This window comes from Sus scrofa, chromosome 15 (assembly GCF_000003025.6).
Source record: "Sus scrofa isolate TJ Tabasco breed Duroc chromosome 15, Sscrofa11.1, whole genome shotgun sequence".
Taxonomy (NCBI): domain Eukaryota; kingdom Metazoa; phylum Chordata; class Mammalia; order Artiodactyla; family Suidae; genus Sus; species Sus scrofa.
Genome location: NC_010457.5, coordinates 58,207,125 through 58,223,261, shown reverse-complemented (window position 1 = coordinate 58,223,261; position 16,137 = coordinate 58,207,125).

Below are 16,137 nucleotides of genomic sequence, written 5' to 3'. Positions count from 1 at the left end.
ATAATGGGATGTGACTGGTGGACTAACATAAGGAAAAAACCAGAACAAAAAGTAGAGGGAGGAAGAAACAGAAAAAATATTCCCTGAAATAATGGTTTAAAATTTTTCATATTTATAAAATACATTAATATACACACCTAACAAGTTTCACCAAATTGAAGTGCAATAAAATAAAATATCATAGCGGAAATATTGAAAGTCAAATACAAAGAGAAAAATCTTGAAAAAAGCAAGAGAAAATTGATGTGTAATGTACAAGGGAAATCAAATTGTAATACAGTTGACTTCTCATCAGAAGCAGTGGAGGGCAGAAGGCAATGGGTGATGTATTTAAAGTGTTGTGGATGGGGGCTGAGTGCTGTTAGCCAAGAATCTTATACCCATTAAATCATCTGTGAGAAAACAAAGGCAAAATAAATATATTCCCCAATAAACAAAAACTGAGAGCAGTCATTGCTAGCGAATGTGTCTTACAGAAATAATAAATATTTTTCATAAAAAAACAAGTAGCCCTGAAAGTAATTTTAATCCAAATAGCAAAACAAAGAATATAAGCAAGACTATTATAAAAGGCAATGTGATTAGATATTTTTTCTCCTTTCTTCTCTTACTGATTTAAAAATCAGTTATTAATGTGCTTATAAAAATATAAAATGTAATAAAAATAATCCAAATTGGAAAAGAAGTAAAACTATCACTGTTTGCAGATGACATAATACTACACCTTGAAAACTCTAAAGACACTACCAGAAAACTGTCAGAACTCATCAATGAATTTGGCAAAGTTGCAGGCTCAAAATTAACACACAGAAATCAATTGCATTTCTATATTCTAACAATGAAAAATCAGAAAGAGAAATCAGATAAACCATCCCACTTACCATCGCATCAAAAAGAATAAAATACCTAGGAATAAACCTAAAGAGAAAAAAGACCTGTACTCTGAAAACTATAAGACACTGATGAAATAAATCAAAGATGATGCAAACAGATGAAAAGATATGCCATGATCTTGGATTGGAAAAATCAATGTTATCAAAACGATTATACTGCCCAAGACAATCTACAGATTCTATGCAATCACTATCAAAATACCAAGGAGATTCTTCACAGAACTAGAATAGAATATTTTAAAATTTGTATGGAAACCAAGAGACCCCAAATATCCAGAACAATATTGAAAAAGAAAAACAAAAAATAGATGAGTCAAGCTTCCTCCTAACTTCAGACAATACTACAAAACTTCAGTTATCAAAACAATATGGTACTGGCACAAAAACAGAAATTTAGATCAATGGAACAGGATAGAAAGCACAGAAATAAATCCAAGTACCTCTGGTCAACTAATCTATGAAAAGGAGGCAAGAGCATACAGGGGAAGAAAGATAGTCTCTTCAATAAATGGTGCTTGGAAAGCTATATGTTAAAAATAAAAGAGAACACTATCTAGCACCATACACAAAATTAAACTCAAAATGGATTATCTTCCCATTTCTTTGAATCTGCTTTAATTTCCTTGATTAATGTTTTATAGTTCTCAACATAGAAGATTTTCACCTCTTTGGTCAGGTGTATTCCTAGGTATTTAATTCTTTGGGGTGAGATTTTAAAAGGTATTGCATTTTCATATAATTTTTCTAATATTTAATTTTTATTATATGGAAATGCAACCAATTTCTGAATGTTAATCTTGTATCCTGCTACTTTGCTGAACTCATTGATAAGTTTGAGTAGTTTTTGTGTGGAATCCTTAGGGTTTTCTATATATAGTATCATGTCATCTGTACAGAATGACAATATTACCTCTTCTTTTCCAGTTTGGATACACTTTATCTCTTTTGTTTATCTGATTTCTGTGGCTAAGGCTTCCAATTCTATGTTGAATAGAAGTGGTGAGAGTGGGTATCCTTGTCTTGTTCCAGATTTTAGCAGAAAGGCTTTCAGCTTTTCTCTGCTGAGTATTATATTAGATGTGGGTTCGTCATAAATGGCTTTTATTGTTATCTCTATATCCACTTTGGTAAGATATTTTATCATTAATAGGTTTTGGATTTTGTCAAATGCTTTTTCTGCATTTATTGGATGATCATGTGGTTTTTGACTTTTCTTTTGTTAATATGGTGTATGACATTGATTGATTTGAGTATGTTGAACCACCCTCATGAACTTGGGATGAATCCCACTTGGTCATGGTGTATGATCTTTTTTTAGATGTTGTTGGTTTCTGTTGACTAAAATTTTGTTGAGAATTTTTGTGTCTATATTCGTCAGAGATATTAGCCTATAATTTTATTTTTTAGTAGTGTCTCAGTCTGGTTTTTGTATTACAGTGCTGGAAGAATTAATATTGTTAAAATGGCCATACTACCCAAAGCAATCTACAGATTCAATGAAGTCCATATCAAATTACCCATGACATTTTTCATAGAACTAGAACAAACAATCCCCAAATTTATATGAAATCATAAAAGACCCAGAATTGTCAAAGAAATCCCGAGGGGGGAAAAAAAGCAGGAGACATAACTCTCCTAGACTTTAGACAATATTACAAAGCTACAGTAATCAAGACAGTGTAGTACTGGTACAAAAACAGACACACAGACCAATATAACAGAATAGAGAACCCAGAAATAAACCCAAACACCTATAGTCAATTAACCTTCAGCAGAGGAGGTAAGGATATAAAATGGGGGAAAAAAACATTCTCTTCAGCAAGCAGTGCTGGGAGAAATGGATAGCTGCATATTAATCAATGAAACTAGAACACACGATCACACCGTGCACAAAAATAAACTCAAAATATAGACTTCAGGATGGATTAGCAATGGGATCCTGCTGTGTAGCACTGGGAACTCTATCTATTCACTTATGATGGAACACTTAATGTGAGAAAAAAGAATGTATACATGTATGTGTAACTGGGTCACCATGCTATACAGTAGAAGATACATGTGTGTGTGTGTGTGTGTGTGTGTGAGAGAGATAAAAAATTAAAAAATTAAGTAAAATAAAGCAAGACAGAAAAAAAGTGGCTCAAAGACTTAAACATAAGACAAGACACCATCAACCTCCTACAAGAGAATATAGGCAAAACATTCTCTGACATCAACTGCGCAAATGCTTTCTTAGGTCAGTCTCCCAAGGCAACAGAAATGAAGAAAATAAATAAACCAGTGGGACCTAATAAAACTTAAAAGTTTTTGCACAGCAAAGGAAACCATAAAAAAAGACAACCTATAGAAAGGGGAAAATAGTTTCAAATGATGCAACTGACAAGGGCTTAACCTTGAAAATATACAAACAACTTATACAATTCAATAGCGAAAAACCAACAATGCAAGTGAAAATTGGGCAAAAGATCTGAATAGACTTTTCTTTAAAGAAGATATACATATGGCCAAGGCACATGAAAAAATGCTCAACATGACTAATTATTAGAGAATGCAAATAAAAACTACAATGATACACCACCTCACACTGGTCAGAATGGCCATAATTAATGTCTCAACAAATAGCAAATGCTGGAGAGGGTGTGGAGAAAACCCTCCTTCACTGTTGGTGGGAATGTAATTGGTTTTACACATTGGTAAAACCACTGTGGAAAACATAAGGAGGTACCTCAGAAAACTAAATATAGAACTACCATATGACCCAGCAACCCCACTCCTGGGCATAAATCTGGACAAAACTTTCACTGAAAAACATAGATGCACCCTTATGTTCATTGCAGCACTATCACAATACCCAAGATACGGAAACAACTTAAATGTCCATCGACAGAGGAATAGATTCAGAAGATGCGGTATATAGATACAATGGAACACAGCTCAGACATAAAAAAGGACAAAATAATGCCATTTGCAGTAAAATAGATGGAACGAGAGATTCTCACACTAAGTGAAGTAAGCCAGAAAGAAAAAGGCAAATACCATTTGATATCACTTGTTTGCAGGAATATAAAATATGGCATAGATGATCCTATCTGCAAAACAAAAACAGATCACAGCCAAAGAGAACATACTTGTGGTTGCCAAGGCAGAGGGGAGAGGAGGTGAGATGGACAGTTTTGGGTTTTGGGATTCAAACTGTTATATTTGGAATGGATGGGCAATGGGGCCCTACTCTACAGCACAGGGAACTCTGTGTGATTTGGTCACTTTGCTGTATTACAGAAATTGAAGGAACATTGTAAACTACCTATGATAAAAAAAGTAAAACAGTAAGTTTGACAAGAAAGGTATTAATACAATCAACCAAAATTACTTAAGAAATAGAAAATCCGAATAAAGTTGAACAAGAAAAGAAACTGATTAGTAATAATTAAATATATTCACACAAAGAAAATCCCCAGAATTGATAAATTCATTTGTAATCTCTACTAATTATTTAAAGAAAAATTATCACCATCTTTTACATGTTCCAAAATGTGAAAGAGAATGAAACACTTCCCACTTAATTGTATTAATTCAATACAACTCCAATATCAAAACCAGAGAAATATTGCAATTTAAAAACAAACAGACCAATATCCTTATGAATTTATACACAAATATTTGTAACATAATATTAGTGAAGCAATTCCAGCAACATATTAAAAGTATCTCACACCATTACCAAATGGAATTTGCCCAGGAATGCAAGGTTCGTTCAAAATCCAAAAATCAGTCAATGCAATACCATACCTATCTACAGAATAAAGGACAAAAACCACATGATCACCTCAATTGATCTTTGAAACACATTTGAAAATATCTAAAACTCTTTTATGAGGAAAAAAAAACTCAATAAACTAATAGAAATTAAACTTCCTCTACCTGATAAGAGAGATTTATGAAAAGCCCAGAGCTACACCATACTTAATGGTGAAAGATTTCCCTTAAGATCAGAAGTAAGGCAAAGATGTCCACCCTTGCCAATATTCAACATTTAACTGGAAGTTACAGTCAGGGAAGCTAAGGGAAAATAAAATACATCCAGATTTGAAAGGAAGAAATAAAACTATCTATATTTGAATATGGCATGATCATGTATATAAAAATTCTAAATAGTGCACTAGTCCCTATTAGTTAGAAACAATGAGGGAGTTCCCATTGTGGCGCAGCAGAAACAAATCCAGCTAGTATCCATGAGGTTGTGGGTTCAACCATTGGCCTCTCTCAGTGGGTTGGAGATCCAGTGTTGCCATGATCTGTGGTATAGGTCGCAGATGCATCTTAGATCCCTCATTGCTGTGGCTGTGGCATAGGCTGGCAGCTGTAGCTCCTATTCAGCCCTTAGCCTGGGGACTTCCATATGCCACAGGTGTGGCCCTAAAAAGGGGAAAAAAAGAAATAGAAACAGAAAAAAGAAACAATGAATTCAGAAAGAAAAGTTCAATGAGTTCAGCAATTAATGTAAAAATGTATTGTTTTTCTATACACTAGCAATGATTAATCCAAAAATGAAATAAAGAAGACAATTCCATTTATAATAGTAGCAACAACAACAACAACACCTTGGGGATAAATTTGCCAAAAAATGTACAAGGTAAGTACTTTGAAATGCATAAAATATCACTGAAAGAAATTAAATATTTAAATAAATATAAAACCTCATATTCATGCATTATAAGATTTTAAATTATTTAAAGAATAATTTTTTTCCAAATTGATCTACAGATGCAATACTTCTTTAGGAAAAAACAGATGTATTTTTATTTTGACAGAAATTGACACTTTAATTCTAAAATTCATATGGAAAATCAAGGGATATCTAATAGTCAAAACAGTCTTGGAAAAAGGATATCAAAATTGGAGGACTAGGACTTCACCAGAATGATGAGCTACTAATCCCTAAGTTCTCCTCCCCCTGCAAAAAGCCCTCTGAATAAACTTTGTCTCATTTTCAGAAAATAACCAAAGGCTTATAGCAATCAAGCAAGTACCCAATCAAGAAAAAGCCATGGTCAACACTGTGGTGTTTTGCTCACTTTGCCTCACTCCCTCCACGATGCAGACTTGGTGGGCTTAGTCTTAGGGAGCAGCAGCTCAGTTCCCAGTTCTCTTCCTCAAACCAGAGGAAAAAGTGAAGACCTTATTTACAGACTATTTTGTTTGTTCTAACTTGTCTGGGGGCTATGCGAAAAATAGGACTAAATAAACACTTAAAAAAAAAACTTAATCCCACTCCTGGGCATATATCTGCACAAAACTATAATTCAAAAATATACACGCACCTCCATATTCATTGCAGCAGTATTCACAATAGCCAAGACTTGGAAACAAACCTAAATATTCATTGACAGATGAATGGATTAAGATGTGTTACATATACGCCATAGAATACTACTCAGCCATAAAAAGGAACAAAATAATGCCATTGGCAGCAATGTGGATACAACTAGTGATTCTCATACTAAGTGAAGTCAGAAAGAGAAAGACAAATACCATATTGTATCACCTATATGTGGAATTGAAAATACAGCACAGATGAACCTACCTATAGAATAGAAGTGGATTCACTGACATAGGGAATAAACTTGTGGTTGCCAAGGGGGAGGTGGGAGGAAGAGGAATGGACTGGGAATTTGGAGTCAGTAGATGCAAATGATTACATTTAGAATGGAAAGGAATAAGGTCCTACTATATAGCACAGGGAACTCCACCCAGTCTCTTGGGATAGAACATGATGGAAGATAATATGAGAAAAAGAACGTGTGTGTGTGTGAGTGTGTGTATTATCTGGGTCACTTTGTTGTATAGCAGAAGTTAACACAACATTGGAAATCAACTATACTTTAATAAATACATAAAGAAAAAAAAACTATGCTGCAAATTATACCATCAGAGAAAGTTAAAAATAACCACAGAATAAGAGTAATGTTTGAAAAGGACTTATACCCGTAATACATAGTGAATAGTTACAACTCAATAGTAAAACAACTCAGTTATAATTGGCAAAGGATATGAATGAAAGAAGAAGACATAGAGATGGCCAATAAGCTCATGAAAAGATGCTTCATATCATTAGTCATTAGAGAAAGTCAAATAAAGACCGTAATAAACCATTACCATCGAACATTCACTAAGACATCTAAATAAGTAGAGCATACAGTGTCAAGTGTGGGTAAAAGTTGAAATCTGAACCCTTCTGTATTGTTGGTAATTTTCTAAAGAATGCAGCCATTGTTAACATTAAAATGTAGATTTACCATGTGACCCAGAAATTCCACTCCTAGGCACATACTCTAAAGAAATGAAAGCAGGAGTTCCCGTAGTGGCGCGGTGGTTAACGAGTCCAACTGGGAACCATGAGGTTGCAGGTTCGGTCCCTGCCCTTGCTCAGTGGGTTAACGATCCGGCGTTGCCGTGAGCTGTGGTGTAGGTTGCAGATGCGGCTCGGATCCCGTGTTGCTGTGGCTCTGGCGTAGGCTGGTGGCTACAGCTCCGATTCTACCCCTAGCCTGGGAACCTCCATATGCCGCAGGAGCGGCCCAAGAAATAGCAAAAAGACAAAAAAAAAAAAAAAAATGAAATGAAAGCATATATCCACACAAAAACTTGTGCAGAAAATTCTTCATAATAGCTAAAATTGGAAGAAAATCAAATGTGTACCAACTCATGAATGAGTAAATAAAATGAGGCTTATCTATTCAGTTGTATATTATTTAACAATAAAAAATAAGGTGTTGATACATACTGAAAATGGGTAGACCTTGGAAACATTTTCTAAGAAGATAGTAACAGAAGAACCCAATACGTGATTCCATTTCTATGAAATCTCCAGAATAGTTAAATCCATAGAAAAAGTAGATTAGTCATTGCTTAGAGCTGAGGAGTTTGTGGCAAAGGACCTGAGCATTTTTTTTTTTCAAAAAAAAATACAGATAGCCAATAGGTAAATAAAAAGGTGCACAGCATTACTAACCGTTAGGGAAATACAAATTCAAATGCTACTTTTGTGTTGTTTGCTCTTCTTTGTATAGTTCCTTAAAGTAAAAAGGTTGGTTATTGATTTAAAATTTCATTTTGAAAAAACACAGGTATTTTCTTCTATAAGTTTCCTTCTGAGAATAGCTTTCTCTGCATTCCATAAGTTTTAGTATTATGTATTTCACTTGTGTTCATGTCTAAGTATTTTATAATTTTTATTTTGATTTCTTTTTTTACTCATTGGTGGAGAAATTGAAATTTTCATATATTGCAAGTATGGAGTATGAAATGGTGCAGCCTCTGTGGAAGAACCTTGACAGTTTTCCCTCAGATAGATAGATAGATAGATAGATAGATGATAGATAGATAGATAGATTTATTTTAAGGAATTGACTCATATAAATATTAAACCTGGAAAACCTGAAAATCTGCAGGGTCGATTAGCAGACTGGAAATCCCAGAGCAAAGATAAAAAATTCTGGAGATGGTGGTGGTGATGATTGCACAAGAGTTTAAATATACTTAATGCTGCAAAATGATGTTGTTGCTCAAGTTTGCAAGCATTTTGCTAGCAGAATTCCCTCTTCTTCAAGGTAGGTCAGCTGTTTCCTTAATGCCTCCAAGTGTTTAGATGTGGCCCACCCACAACAGACAATCTGCTTTACTCAGAGTCTACTAATTTAAATATTTATCTCTTCTAAAAAATATTATCTCAGCAAAAATATCTAGGAGGTACTGTGGCCTAATCAAATTGATACATAAATTAGCAGTTGCAAGTACTGATACATGCAATAACATGGATAAATTTTTGAAATTTTATTCTAAATAAAAGAAATCAGATCCAAAAGTTGCATATTATGTGATTCTACTAATATAAATTATCTAGAATAGGCAAACACATAGAGATAAGATGCAAATTAGTGGTTGACAATTGAATGGGGTTCTATGCTAATGGGTACAAAGTTTTCTTTCTGCATAGCAAAATATTCTGGAACTAGATGGTGGTAATTATTGCACCACATTGTGAAAGCACTAAAAGCCTCTGAATTATACATTTTAAAATGTTTAAAATGCTCAAAATCACAATTCAATACCATTTCGTACCCATTAAGATAACCGCTATAAAGAAAAAAACAAAATTTAAAAAAAACTGAAAATAGGAAGGGTTGGAGAGGAAGTAGAAAAATTGCACCCCTTGTAAATTCTTGGTAAGAATGTAAACTGGTGAAGCCACTGTGGGAAATGGTATGGTAATTCCCCCAGAAATTAAACCTAGAATTACTATGTGACCCAGGAATTTCATTTGTATATATGTATGTACATATACATATATATGTATATATATATGTATACATATTTATATATATGTGTATATATATATAAAATAAATAAAGTAAATAAAGGGAGGGGACTCAAACAGATACTTGTACACCCATGTTCATAGCAGTATTGTTCACAATAACCAAAAGGTAGAAGCAAATCAAATAGCCAGTGATGGATGAATGGATAAACAATAAATGGTATGACTACTTAGATTAGTCAAATTCAAAGAGATAGAAATTAGAATGGTGGTTGCCGGGGACTGAGTTGATGGGAAAATGGGCATGTTTAATGGGTACAGAGTTTGACTAGTTGTCTCATAAAAGTGGAATTGTATAATATTTCTCCTTTCGTGGTTGGCGTATATCACTTAGGATAATGTTGTTTCATCCCTGGTGATCACTGTTGAACAGTGTTACTGTCCTTAATGCCACAAAACTATACGCTTAAAAATAGTTAAAAGGGAAAATTTTACGGTAGGTATATTTTATCACATTTAAAAATATGTTTACTCCAGGGAGTTCCCATCGTGGCTCAGCAGAAACGAATCTGACTAGCATCCATGAGGACGCAGTTTCGATTCCTGGCCTCGCTCAGTGGGTTGAGGATCCAGCATTGCTGTGAGCTGTGATGTAGGTCACAGAAGCAACTCGGATCTGGCATTGCTGTCGCTGTGGTGTAGGATGGCAGCTGCATCTCCGATTGAACCGCTAGCCTGGGAACCTCCATATGCCACAGGTGCGGCCCTAAAAATTAATTAAGTAAATAAATAAATAGATGTTTACTCCAGATCTATCGAGAGAAAATCATAATTCTAAAATATATGCACCCCAATGTTCATTGCCGTGCTCTTTACAGTAGCCAAGATATAGAAACAACCTAAATCTCCATCAACTGAAGAATAGATAAAGAAGATGTGGTACATATATACAGTGGTATGTTAGTCATAAAAAAGAATGATATAATGCCATTGGCAGCAACATGGATGGACCTAAAGATTATCATGCTAAGTGAAGTTAGTGAAATATAAACATCATATGATATCACATATTTGTGGAATCTAAAAAAAAAAAGGATACAAACAAACTTATTTGCAGAAGAGAAACAGTCTCACAGTCTTTGAAAACGAATGTATGGTTACCAAAGGGAACAGGTTGGACCGGGGGTTTGGAACTGGCATATGCCCACTGAGGTATAGGGAATGATTCGCCAACGGGGATCTGCTGTATAGCACAGAGAATGCTACCCAATATTCTGTGATAATCTATATGGGAAAAGAATCTGAAAGAGAGTGGATATGTGTACATGTATAACTGAATAACTTTGTAGTACAGCAGAAATTATCACAACAATGTATATCAATTATACTATAATAAAGCTTTTTAAAAAAATAAAGTTGTTTAAAATTGTGACTTTTATGCATGTCTTACTTCCCCCCGACACACACCAAAAAAAAAAGTTGAAACAGGACATCGTTGAACAAATGCTTTATCTATGAGAAGCTGTGGAATCAGAGAAGCACCAGAATGGTATGTAGATAACATGGTCCTCAGATCTAGCCCTACTCCATGACACCCTGAGCAAGGCAAGCACCAACTCATAGGCTGAGTTATATCATCTGAAGTATGCTGATATTGCCTGCATGTGTGTCTTAGACCTGGAATATGGAAACACACAGAATGAAAGGTAACTTCTGCTGTTTATCGTTATCATCATCACCCTCACATTGTTGTCACCATCATTGTCTTGTACTGTCATCACTGTCACCACTGTCATTTAATTTGGGTGATTCATTACGATAGCCTATGAGTGTAAGATGACACATTCACAGTGGTTTATTTATACTTTTTTAGGAAATGTTTTCTGAGTGCCTACTCTTTGCTACATGCATAATGGGTAATCTGGTTTGGGGAAGACAGATATGAAAAAATAAGAGGCCAAATTGCCAGGTTGAATGAATGTGGTAGCATGAGGACAAAATGGAAGAAATTTTCTTTTTTTTCATTTTTTTAAATTGTTTTTTACTTTTTATTTCCACAATACACTTTTTTTTTCTACTGTACAGCATGGTGACCCAGTTACACATACATGTATACATTCTTTTTTCTCACATTATCATGCTCCATCATAAGTGACCAGACATAGTTCTCAGTGGTACACAGAAGGATCTCATTGCTAATCCATTCCAAAAGCAATACTTTGCATCTATTAACCCCAAGCTCCTAATCCATCCCACTCGCTCCTCTTCCCCCTCGGCAACCACAAATCTGATCTCCATGTCCATGAGTTTGTTTCTTGTCTCTTGATAGGTTCATTTGTGCCATATATTAGATGCCAGATATAAGTGATATCATATGGTATTTGTCTTTCTCTTTCTGACTTACTGCACTCAGTATGAGAGTCTCTAGTTCCATCCATGTTGCTGCAAATGGCAGTATTTTGTTCTTTTTTATGGCTGAGTGGTATTCCATTGTGTATATATACCACATCTTCCTATCCAATCATCTGACGATGGATGTTTAAGTTGTTTCCATGTCTTGGGTATTGGGAATACTGCCGCAATGAACATAGGGATGCATGTATCTTTTTCAATGAAATTTTTGTCTGGATATATGCCCAGAGTGGGGTTGCTGGGTCATATGGTAGTTCTATGTATAGTTTTCTAAGGCACCTCCATATTGTTCTCCATAGTGGTTGTACCAGCTTACATTCCCACCAACAGTGCAGGAGGGTTCCCTTTTCTCCACACCCCCTCCAGCATTTGTTATTTGTGGACTTAATAATGATGGCCATTCTGACGGGTGTGAGGTGGTATCTCATGGTAGTTTTGATTTGCATTTCTCTAATAATCAGGGATGTTGAGCATTGTTTCAAGTGCTTCTTGGCCATCTGCATATCTTCCTTGGAGAAATGTCTATTCAGGTCTTTTGCCCATTTTTCATTGGGTTGTTGGCTTTTTTGCTGTTGAGTTGTATAAGTTGTTTGTATAATTTAGAGATGAAGCCCTTGTCAGTTGCATCATTTGACACTATTTTCTCCCATTCTGTAAGTTGTCTTTTTGTTTTCTTTTTGGTTTCCTTCACTGTGCAAAAGCTTGTCAGTTTGATGAGGTCCCATTGGTTTATTTTTGCTTTGATTTCTGTTGCTTTGAGAGACTGACCTGAGAAAACATTCGTAAGGTTGATGTCAGAGAATGTTTTGCCTGTGTTCCCTTCCACAAGTTTGATGGCATCTTGTCTTATGTTTAAGTCTTTCAGCCATTTTAAGTTTGTTTTGGTGCATGGTGTGAGGGTGTGTTCCAGTTTCATTAATTTGCATGTAGTGGTCCAGGTTTCCCAGCAATACTTGCTGAAAAGACAGTCCATATAAAATCCATTTTATAATCTTGCCTCCTTCATCAAAGATTAATTGACCAAAGTTGGCTGGGTTTATTTCTGGGTTCTCTCTTCTGTTCCATTGTTCTGTACGTAGAATTCTATTATTGCAATGACTGCTACTACCCTAGGTCTAAGCCACTAGTCTCTCTCTCAACTTACTGTCTACTCCTCTCTTGCTGCTTTTACTTTTCTACATCCTGCAGTCTACTTTCAGTGAAAATTCAGTTGTATTACTCATTTGCTCAAAATCCCTATTGGCTCTTCATTTGGTCAAAGTAAGAACTGAAAGTTTTATACTGGACCATAAGGCTCTAAAGACCTCTCTGTTCCCGTTCTCTCTTCAGTCTGTCTTGTGATCCTCAAATGTGGCTGGCACAGTCCCACCTCAGCGGGCCTTTCACTTGCTCTTCCCTCTAGTTGGATGCTCTGCCCTAAACTTGGCTCATTCACACACCTCCTTCATTGAACCTACCAAATCTTACATCCTCATTGAACCTACCTTCCCGAAACCACAGCTCCTGTTACTCTTGCTCAGCATAATTATTCTACATGGTGTTTATCACCTTCTAACAGAGGACATGAAGCTCCTTAGTCATTATCTGCTTCCCCCACTAGAACACAGACCCTGGGAGAGCAGAAATTTATGTATCCTTTTCACTTGCTGCTTCGCTTGCTTTCCCATCACCCAGAGTAAGACACCCAGGCCATAGAATGCATCTAAGTAATATTACCACCTAATTAATATTTGTTAAGTGAGTAAAATAAAATGTTATAAAAATGCATGGAATAGAGGTGAATAGGTCCTAAAAGCAAACTGTCTTAAATGCTTACATTAGCAATGAAGGATATTAATAAAGGCAGCATCCAAATTCAAGAAATGATAAAAACTTCAGCAGAAATTGACACAATATTGTAAATCAACTGTACTTTAATAAAAATTGTAAAAAAAGAAATGATTAAAATAAGAGAAAAAAATGATAGGAAAGATTTGAAAGTTTAAAAAAAACAGCTGGATGGAATGAGAGTATTAAAAAAAACAAAACTTGGTTCTTTGAAAAGTACTGTCCAAGAGTATCTTCTGTATATGAAAACGTTCTGTGCTGTTGAATGTGGTGGCTGGTGGGGCATTAAACTGAGAATCTTAAATGAAGCTTGTAGGATGGCTGAGGGTCTGAATTTTTTAATGCGATTTTAATTAATTTCAATATCCATATGTAGCTTGTGACACTGCATTGGATGGGACAGCTCTGGAATATTCTTATATAATTGTCCTAAGCAAATATACATATGTATCTATACACCTATGTATCTATCTATAAGTAGACATATAGGTATATGTATGTACATATATATATCTATATCTATATACACACATACATGTCTATCTACCTACTAGTAATGTCACAAAAACTGAATAAGGTATAATTAGATACACCCTAAATGCTGATCAGCATTAAAATGTATAAATAAGGAGTTCCCATTGTGGCTCAGTGGAAATGAATCTGAGTAGCATCCATGAGGATGCAGGCTCTATCCCTGGCCTCGCTCAGTGGGTTAAGGATCTGGCATTACCATGAACTGTGGTATAGGTCACAGACTCAGTTCAGATCCTGCATTTACTTTGGCTGTGGTGTAGGCCAGCGGCTACAGCTCTGACTGGACCCCAAGCCTGGGAACATCCGTATTCTGCGGGTGCGGCCCTAAAAAGATTTTTTTAAAAGTATAAATAAGATGTAATATACTCAGAAAATATAATTTTTTTAAAAAACTTAATTATCTAGAGTTATTAGCTTGAGCAATATGCAATATCAATACTAAACTGCTTTCATCCTGCAAAAACAGCAGTTTCAAAGATTTTAATCAAATGCATCTATGAATATATTTAAATTTATTATGTATTCAAAAATATTCAATTGAGTGAAAAAAGTAAATGCAAAATAATACTCAGAGTGTCATACTATGCATTTAAAACTTAAACTACAAATTAGTATTTCATGTTTTGAGGATAGTAATATACATATGAAAGCTGTTAACTGATTATTTGACACAAATCTACATCCCCAGAGGTTACAACAGTTGGGGTGGAGTTCAGGAATGGCCTCAGGGAGGGATAGCAGCGCTCTTGGATGACTTCATCTCCTAAAAGTCTGAAGCTAATGGGCAACATATTAAAACTTGCCAAAGCTGGTGCCGGGTAAATGGAATTCATTATATCATTCTCTATAATTTATTGCATTATTATGGTATTTCATAATAAAAAGAGAAAAGAGTGAAGGGAAGAAATATGAATATCAACTCTAAAGTTCTGGTGCTCTGTTTCAAAACCTCTGATGTAGACACCCCTGGTGAGCTGGTCAGTGAGACCCCTGCCATGGGGACACACTGGATGCAGGAGGCAGAGAGCATCTTAGTCTCCTGCTGAGCAGAGCCCTTTGGAGCATCAGGAGGGTTGTGAGGAACCAGCAGAGGAGGTAGGGACGGGCTGGACCTCTCCTGGATTTCCATCTGTGATGTTTGCTGGCACATTTAGGGAGGGTTTCAGGTCACCTGGTTGAATTTCACATGACAGTGAACAACCTGGCCAGCCCTGCCACCAATGCAGAGGGAATCACCTCCATTGTAAGTGGCTTTGAGTCTTCAACCTATAATACACTTGCTGTCTAGCAAAGCCTAACCCAGGCTGTTTTTCTTTATGAAATAATTTTCTTCTCTCAGGCCTCTTCCTTCCCCAAGGCTCCAAAATGTCTGCTCTATAACCACTTATCAAAGGCAGCTGGCTCTCTTCCCATCCCACTACAGGGACCATGGCAAAACCAGCTCAGAGCCCACACCACCATCTGCTTGCCCCTTTGGTGTAGAGTTCCTCACTCTTGTTTTCTCAAGGAGAGAGAAGCCATGTGGATGGACATGAGCATGTCACCTGACAGCGATGGAACCACTGGTGGTGGCTGTACACTGAATCCTGGGTTGGGCCAACCCACTCAGTCACAGGAAGCTTCAGGACTCCCTTTCTATGCAGAGCCTGTATCTGGAAATCCAGGAATTGAAGAGTATGGAGCCAAATGAGGGCCCTCACAGGTGGGCAGATTTCCAAAGAAGGAAGCAGTAACATGCACCAAGTTCCTGCTTCTAAGTTTACCAGTCAGCTGATTTATGGCTTTCTTTGCAGAGAGAGTGTCGGGGTAGAGAGGGGCTAACTTATAACTCAGTGGATGTCCTTATGCATGGAAGTAGCAGTTAAGAGCTTCCTCCAAGATCTCATGGGATTGTGAAGAGGACACATGAGATAATAAAAGTAATGAACTTGGAATGGTGACTGGCACATAGTAAAGATTCAATAATGACAGGTGTTATTATTTGTATTGCTGTTGTTGTTATGTGCTGATGACCATTAAATGTGCAACGCAATTTACATTCATTCCTTCTTTGACCTTCTCTCCAATGGCATGAGTTGGGGTCCCTTCCCCATAGTAGCTATGACAACAGTGAGTGACAGAGCTGTGATTGGAATTTATGTCCAACTTAGAGCC